Below are 9,258 nucleotides of genomic sequence, written 5' to 3' on the forward strand. Positions count from 1 at the left end.
GAGCTCAGCACTGTGGCACAGCAGCCCCCAAAACAAAAACACTGGGCCTGGTGCCCTGGAGCAGGTGCTGGATACAAACTCTAGTCAGGAGGAGGGGCTGTGATTCTCTGGCAGGGGACCACACTAGGCACAGGAGCTCCAACCTACTTGTCAAGCCTTTGATGATGCCCATGCACTTTTGCTAGGTGGCCTGAGAGGGGTTAGGCAAGCTGGTGGCTACTGTGGGGAGCACTCTTGGAGCCCAGTCCTGCGGGAACTGGGGGAGGACAGGTCAATGTCTCAAGGAGGGGATGAAGCTGATTTCGTGGACAGAAGTATAATCTGTGGCTGGCTCAGGCCTTGGCCCCTTTGTGGTGTCAGACTGTTTGGGACAGGGGTGAGGCCAGGAAGGTGGGGACAGCTTTCCATGCCTAGCAAGAAAGCATCACAAAGAAAACAAGAGTATACAAAGAACAAACCAGGCACTGGGACAATAGTCAGGCCACTGCTGGCAGAGGTGGCCTGATTTCACCCTCCAGTACCCAGAGGAAAGACAGGTTCACACATCACACTTGGAGGGAAGGACAGCAGTTGTTCCTGTTGCCAGCAAGCAGGTCAGGGATGCCACCCTCTGGCTGGTTCTGCTGCTGCCCAGGATGGACTCCACAGCAAGAGTCCTTCATCTGCAACTGGAAGAGTAGTGCCTGTATCCCTGGGTCTGATGCCTGGAAAGCAGGCCTGGAACCCTGGCATCTGCTGCAGGACAGGCCCATGCTCTCCTGGACCCTCAAGAACATTTGGGAAGTGGATGCTTTGTCAGGGGAGGCCTTTCCAGCTCCTGTGAGGGGATCTGACTCAGGTCCATGTCATGAAAGTAGCCCTGGGGAAAGCAAAATGAGTGCTATTCCTCTGGTGTCCTGGCGGCAGGGAGTATCAGGCTGCATGGGTGCCAGAGGGATGTACAGATCCTGGAGACCAGCAAAGACCTGGAGTTGACCTGGCATCCTTGATCTGCCCAAAGTGCCTGCAGTAGCCCTGATGGCTGATGACATAGCCAGTTGAGACCTGGAGAGGGATGGTGAACCCAGGCTGATGGCCCTCACTGTGGCTGCCTGGTGGCTAATCTACCACTATTAGTGAGGACCTGTTGTCTCATGTCCATGCACAGTGCTTTGCCCAGGCCAGTGCTACCTCTGGCTTTGTGTTTGGGGAGTCACAGGACACCAGAGAGTGGCTGTGCACACACCTGTGCAGGGAGAGAGGCTGCCAGAGCCATGGAGACCCAGCACCCTGGATGTCTGTGATATCCCTTGGGGCAGTGAGGTCTGAGGGTTGCTGCATGCTGATAGCCTCTCCTTCAAAAGTCACCCTCCACACTGACAGAGAAGAAGGGACAGTGATGCTCTTGGCACGCTTCTGAGAAAGCAGGGACATTGATGGTCAGTGCAGGCTTTGGGCCTCTTGGCCTGGCCAGCACGTAGGTGGCCTTATAGGGCTCTCTGTGACCTCAGTGTTGTGTCAGGTTCCCATGGAAGCAGCAGGTCCCAGAGTGCACAGTCACCTGTGCCAAGGAGCTAACCTAGACCTCAGCTCAGTGCAGCTGCCTGCTATTCAGAAGGCGATGGCTTGATCCTGGGCACAAAGTATGTCTCCCAAGCTGCACTGGTACTGAGGCTGGTCACCTGTGAAACCATCTCCCACTCCAGCCCTGCAAACTCCCCAGTGTAAGAGAGGCCAGCCCCAAAATGACACTGCTGCTGCACAGACAGGTCCAGAAAGGCCCCGAGGGCCTGGACCACTGTGGCTGCCACTGATACCATGTGGCTTGAGACCGGAGGACATCAGGCACCTAGGGCAGTGTGGCTGGCTCTGGCCTTGGGTGGTCTGTCCTGGCCTGACCATGTGCCAGACTCACACTGCTTGGTACAGGGCACAAGGGATATTGTCTCCTGGCTTTGCCAACCAGAGAGTGATGATATGGCCACTGCCAAGGTCTGGAGAAGCTGAAAGCTATGTGCTGGAACCTTTGCTGGACTGAGAGTGAGTAGGAACCCATCTCATAGCACATGTGAACCAGGGTTTGTGAAAACACATGGTGACACACTCATCTGCCCCAGAATCTGGGTTGCAGGGTGGGCACCAAGGGAGAGCATTGGAAGGGGGTAAACACAACATTGGGCATGGCCCACTGTGGCAGCTGGACTGAAGTCCTGGAGGACTATGGGCAAACCTCGTCACCATGTGGCTGGCATGGCTGCGTGCCAGGAGTGCCAGCCCAGACACTGTCACCTCCCAGCTGCTCACCTGTGGTGTTGCCTAAGGAACCTGGCCCCCTCATAGTCTGTGATAACATCAGCCCCGGCATGGGAACAGAGACTGGGTAGGAAAGCCAACCCAAGAGAAGAAAATGTTCTTCCCTATTGTCTCATGATGTGTGACTAGGCTGTGTTTACAGAGCTAGAAGGAAGTGGCCGACCTTCAGGTGGCTAGAAAGAACAAACATAATTAAAAACATTCTTGGGATAATGGTGTTCCTCCTGGGTTATTGGGGCAAGAATAACTGGTTATGCTTGCTTGCTTAACTTAGATAGTTCAGATAACATTGTAACTTGTCACAAAATGTGCTATTGCAAGATAATCGTCTGTGCACTGTGAGTTGATCCGGTTCACTATATAAGAACCTAAAAATAAAGTACAGCATGCAGTAGCAACTGCTGTTTTCTCTGCTCTGCATCCCCCGTGTCCTGATTTCATGTGTGCCTCTTCCCGGGGTCCCGAGTGCACTAGACACTCGAGACAAGTGGCGCCCGGAACAGGGACCCCGATGGTCGTTCAGGAGAGGTTAGTGTATATTTTTATTATGGGGAAATGGGACAATCTCCTTCTTCACCCTTCTTAAAAATTCTTAAGCATTCACTTTCTATGTATGGTATATTGTTAAAGTCTGCTGATTTAGATATGTGTGTTCATACAATAAAGGAATATAATCCTTGGTTTCCAGATGAAGGGACCTTGTATGTAGAATTGTGGAAAAGAGCCAGAGCCAATATAGAAAAGGCTATGCGGCAGGATGAAAAAATCCCCTTGCGTTTTTGGGCTATTTGGTCAGTTGTCTACTCTTTGCTAAAAGCCATGGAAGATGAGCATATTGTAGAAAATTTTCAACAAGAAATTAAGCCTGTCATAAAAGAACTACCTCTCAGTGAAGAGGAACAAATAATTGTACAAAATGACGCTATTAATCTAACGAACGAAGAAGCGTCAAAAACGAAAGTAAAACTTGCCATGGCCGAATTGGCCTTAAACCCTGCGGCTGTTTCAGCTCCTGATGATCACCCTTTGTTACAGGCTGTTCAGCATCTCACTCAAGCGGTAGAACAGCTTTCTACTAAACAAAGCCCTCCTGTGCATCCCTCCGCACCGTCTTTTTCTAACTATGAATACAAAAATCGTGCTCGACTTACAGATAAAGATTGGAAAAGAATGAATTTGGCTTTGGCTGATATGCCAGGATCAGAGGACTCTGAGGATGAAGAAAATTCTGTCTTTGCTTTCCCTATTATTAGGCCACAAAATGCAGATGGAGTGGCACTTCCCCCTAGGTGGGAAGGATTTAATATAGATGATTTAACAAAATTAAAAAAGGCCGTGACACTCTATGGCCCTCAAGCTCATTATACTAGAGAGTTGTTATTAGCGGTGTCAGATCATTACAGGAATTTTGCTCCTCATGACTGGAAAACATTGGCTAAAACTCTTTTGAGAGAACCAGAATATTTACAGTGACATATGTGGTTTATGGAAGGATGTGCTGAAAAAGCACGACTTAATGCTTTAGATCAAAACCCTAATGTTAGGCTTATTACATATCCTATACTTTCTGGCACAGGCTTTTATGAAAATGTTGATCATCAAGCCGCAGCTCCTATTGAAATTCATAATCAGTTACAAAATATTGCTCTGGAGGCCTGGGATAAAATACGGCCTCAAGGATCATCTTATGGGTCTTGGGCTAAAGTTCTATAAAAGGCCAATGAGCCTTATGTTGAATTCATTGCACGCCTCCAAAATGTAATTGAAAAGACTGTTGTTGGCAAGGATTTGCAACAACATCTTTTAAGGTCGCTGGCCTTTGAAAACGCGAATGAGGAATGTAAAAAGGCTTTGCTCCCAATAAAAGATACCGGAACCATAGACAATTTTATTAAACAATGTAAGGATTTAACTTCTGAAACTAGAAAGATGCAACTTTTTGCTGAAACTATGGTAACCACATGGAATAATTTGCAATCCAAAAAAGAACAATCTATTAAGTGTTTTGGCTGTGGCCAGACTGGGCATGTGAAACGAGCCTGTCCAAAGCTTTCAGGTGATAATCAAGGAAAAAAATCTAAAGCTCCTGGTCTTTGCCCAAAATGCCGTAAAGGGTGTCATTGGGCCCGTAAATGTAGGAGCAAGCAGGTAAATTCTGCTAAACATGAGGGAAACAGGAAACTGGGCCTTACCCCGGGCCCAGGACAAATCAATGGGGGAAACCCACCATATTCTCTTTACAACCTCCCACCCAACACAGCGCCGCAGTGGAAATACCAGCCATAAAAGATTTAGAGTTAAAAGGTGGACAATCCCCTGTGAGGGTTCCTACAGGAATTTTTGGTCCTTTGCCTGTAGGCACTTTCAGATTACTAACGGGCCGATCTAACTTAAATCAAAAGGGCATTACTGTCCATTTAGGAATCATTGATGCAGATTATACAGGAAAGATTCAAATTTTAATGTCGTCACTTACTGATTATAAATTATCAAAAGGAGAACGCATAGCTCAACTTATATTATTACCCTATGTTCCTATAGGCTGTTCCTCTATTCAAAGAACTGGAGGATTTGGCAGTACTAATCCTATTAATGTAATGTGGACATCCAAGTTGTCTCAACAACAGCCTATTATTAGTATTTTTATTGAGCATAAGAAAATTCAGGCTCTTATAGATACTGGTTCAGATATCACCATAATAAAGACCACAGATTGGCCTTCTCATGTTACTTACAATATTATTCCATTGTAATATCAAAGGAGTAAGCAAAACTCCGGTAAATACCATTGGTCAAGCTACAACACATATACATATAAAGAATGAAGAGGGTCAGATTGCTGTTATTAAACCTTATATTCTTGAAGTTCCAGTTTCCATACTGGGGAGAGATACATTAGAACAATGGGGTGCTCATATACATTTCTAATATTTTAGATGATTCCTTTGAAACTTAATTAGAAAAATGATGACCCTATCTGGATAGATCAATGGCCTTTGACTATGCAAAAATTACAGACAGCACAGGAATTGATTGATCACCATCTCTCCCTTCATCGCATAGAATTATCCACTTCTCCTTGGAATTCACCAATATTTGCGATAAAAAAGAAATCAGGCAAGTGGAGACTTTTAACAGATTTACAAGCTGTTAATACATCCGTGTACTCCATGGGAGCTCTTCAACCTGGTATTCCTTTACCTTCAGCGCTCCTTGCTGGCTGGCACGTATATGTTATAGATTTACAAGATTGTTTCTTTACTATTCCTTTACACCCTGAGGATAGTAGAACTTTTAAACAATTTTGTGCCCTTCATGATATCATTCATGTTACAGGGATTGAATATAATCCTCAAGGATTATATTCATTGTCGAAAGAGCACATGGCACTCTTAAGTTACAAATTAAAAAATTAAAAAGGAGGAAACAAGAGGATGTTCAGATACCAATATTGTTAAGTTTACAGAATAGTCCAAGAACATTATTACATCAGGTACTGTTTATTTTAAATTTTCTCAGTTTACCACAAGGTGAAATATTGACAAGGGCTGAAAGACATTTCGAACAGCAGCAACAACCATATGTGATTAATGAGCCTATTTGGACTAAAACAGCCCCAGAAGCAGAATAGGAGAAGGGTACATTGCTTTATAAGGGGAAAGGTTATGGTTATATCTCCACAGAACATGGCATTCAACAATGGGTCCCCGGATGATGGATCAAGATCCGCGCCTCGAGGTCCCATCCGCTTGGCAGTGAGACTCCCAACAAAAAAACCGTATCCCCAGAGGCGGGCACGGAATCAACAGGACGATGAAGATGGTGTTCCTGTCACCGCTATGGCCAGGCTGTATTTGGGGTCTCGGGGCTGCCGCTCACGACGGCCAAATTTAAACCCTCTCCCTACATAGGGACAAATAAAAATATTGACCCAAGAGGGGCAATGGCTTGTCCTTCAAGCAGGGAAGCCTTTAAACCCTAAAAATTTGTTTTTAGCTTTATGTGCCTTGCTCACCGTTGCATTGGGGACTGAGGTACCCCAACATTCTCATTGGGCTTATATTCCAAATCCCCCTTTACTGGAACCTGTAGTGTGGGGAACTATTGATATATCACTATATATAACACCAAGAAAAAAATTTTGTCAGCACCGTGGGTGGATTTAACCCCCCATAATCAGGATGATAGAACATTGTTCAATTTTACTTATTATGGTAATCAACGGCCCATTTGTATTGGAGAACCACCTTGCATCCCTCTGGGATGGCAGTATTGGATTCAACATGGAATAAAAGCAGGCGATGAGAGGACAAGGCTTCAAGCTTTGGCTGCTCAAACTTTTAATGTTACCTGGAAAAATTTAACAGCCCCTGATAAAAACACATATCCTGTATGCCCTGATTTCACTTATAACAATATTTCTTATAATCCCATAATTTGACAACAATGTATGGGGAAGTTTGCTAAAAATATTGATGGATATATTATTTGGGGACCATTTGGAAAATTTGTTAATGTATGTGCTAAATGAAATGAGACAAGATGTAATCTCTCTGTCATATATAGTCTTCCAGATCCAAAGAACATAACTAATGGAGCTCCCGTCTTCCCTCAAAAGACACATCTCCTGTGGTGGGGAGATGGTAAAATCGCCAATCCTGCTGTTGCCACCGAAGAGTACCCTCATAATCTCCAAAATCACATTTGGAAGATTCCAGCCGCTATGCAACCTGTAACCTTGTACAATGTTTCCTATTCAGGAACTAGTGGATCTGTATCTACTAATTATAATTTTATTAAGTTTATGATATACAATATTACTGTTTGTGCACCTCTGCCTTATGTCTTTTTAGTGGGAACTTTTAATTTTACACATTTTTCTTGTACTTGTTTAAACTGTCAATTGTTTACCTGTTTAAATAGCACATTAAATTTCACTAAACCTTATACAGTTATGCTTTTACAACAAAAAACTCATATTTGGTTACCTATAAATCTGACTCGACCATGGTCTCAAGACTCAGTAATCTCTGTTACTACTAAATTTTTTCAACATCTGTTAAAACGTACAAAACAATTTATTGGAATAGTGGTCGCTGTATTGTTGAGCCTGATAATTGTGGCATCTTTAGCGGCAGTATCAGGAATAGCTTTACAAACCTCTTTACAAAAAAAACATGTGGTGGAACAATGGCATGAGAATTCTCATGAACTTTGTTTAACCCAATGGCAAATAAATTCTAAACTGCAACAGCAAATAGACCTTCTTAAACAAACAGTTGAATAGATGGGAAAAAAATATTGGCTCTTCAACATCAAGTGTTTCTAAAATGTGATTGAAATTCAACTACCTTTTGTATAACACAGCGACCATATAATCAGACAAAACATAAATGGGAAACAATTAAAATGTATCTAAATGGGAATATCTCTGCCCAGGAGGAAATAGAGTCTTTGCATAATCAAATTGACAAAGATTTTGCAAAGCATAATGATGATAAATCCCTGGCTCAATTTGCTCAATTGCTTGCTCAGTCTTTAGAAGGACTGGATCCAAAAGAAATTTGGCAAAACATAACTCATACTTTAAGTGACATGGGACTTAGCCTAATCTTAACTCTTATCACTATAGTCCTTGTGTATTGTTGTTACATAAGACGAAATGCCACAAATAATTTGACCTTATAAAATTTTTTTTAAATACAAAAAAAGGAAGAACTGTGGTATCGCCTAAGGAGTCTGGCCCCCTCATAGTCTGTGATAACATCAGGCCCGGCATGGGAACAGAGACTGGGTAGGAAAGCCGACCCAAGAGAAGAAAATGTTCTTCCCTCTTGTCTCATGATGCGCGACTAGGCTATGTTTACAGAGCTAGAAGGAAGTGGCCGACCTTCAGGTGGCTAGAAAGAACAATAATTAAAAACATTCTTGGGATAATGGTGTTCCTCCTGGGTTATTGGGGCAAGAATAACTGGTTATGCTTGCTTGCTTAACTTAGATAGTTTAGATAACATTGTAACTTGTCACAAAATGTGCTATTGCAAGATAATCGCCTGTGCACTGTGAGTTGATCCGGTTCACTATATAAGAACCTAAAAATAAAGTACAGCATGCAGTAGCAATTGCTGTTTTCTCTGCTCTGCATCCCCCATGTCCTGATTTCGTGTGTGCCTCTTCCCGGGGTCCCGAGTGCACTAGACACCCGCGACACTCACCCTCACCTGTGCTGTTGTATGGACAGGGATAGGCACTGTTCCTGAACACAGCGGTGAATCCTGAGGCAGGGACAATCCTGTGGGTCCCAGGGACTCCTGGATGCTCCCCCAGTGGGGCAGCTGCTTTCTGCTGAGGTGTGGGGCATCTCAGGTCCCGAGTTTGGACCTCCTTGATGCTGTTGGACTCTGGACCTGGGTCATGACTTGTGCCCTGTGGGCAGCAGTTGACCTCCAGGACTGGTATTGCATTTCACCATTAGTTCAGGGATCACCCACGGGCCTGGCCTGCCTGTTACATGTGTCGTGGCCTCCAGGACGCCAGCCCCCAGCCACTGCCATGCTGTCTGACCAAGAAGCTGTCACAGGAGTGTCATGCTGGGCATGCACATTTACCAGGACAAGTTCCTACCAAATGTTTGTTTTCTTATCAGTGGCTTTGCAGTTCTATTGCTCTGTTGTCTCTGTGGCCAAAGGCTGCCCTGCATACCAAGATGTCCCTGCAGTGGGTTGATCTTTATGCCAGGCAGATCCTGTGCCACTAAGCTGTATCCCCAGCCCAGAAGGCAATGTCTTAACCCATGAATAGGCACCTCTTTAATCCTTTGTGTGGGTCCAACTGGTCTTTCTTCTTCCCAGAACCACACTTCCTCCAGCGAGTCCCCAAACTTTTTACCCTGAAGAGTCCTGCATCTGCCTGCTTGTTCCTTGGTCTCAGGGCATCCTGCAGCAAGACCACAGGCACTCAGGCTGC

General features: G+C 44.7%; 1 long non-coding RNA gene across 1 annotated transcript; it reads left to right on the forward strand.

Annotated features, from left to right (window-relative positions):
* The first annotated feature begins 1,554 nt into the window (after nt 1-1,554).
* On the forward strand, nt 1,555-8,436 carry LOC106028015 (uncharacterized). Its single transcript, XR_001201634.2, has 2 exons — nt 1,555-2,820; nt 5,976-8,436. It is a non-coding gene; the product is annotated as an uncharacterized LOC106028015 (long non-coding RNA).
* Nucleotides 8,437-9,258: the final 822 nt, after the last annotated feature.

This window comes from Cavia porcellus, unplaced genomic scaffold, assembly GCF_034190915.1.
Source record: "Cavia porcellus strain 051 isolate PalLab524CR breed Dunkin Hartley unplaced genomic scaffold, mCavPor4.1 scaffold_18, whole genome shotgun sequence".
NCBI classification, from domain to species: domain Eukaryota; kingdom Metazoa; phylum Chordata; class Mammalia; order Rodentia; family Caviidae; genus Cavia; species Cavia porcellus.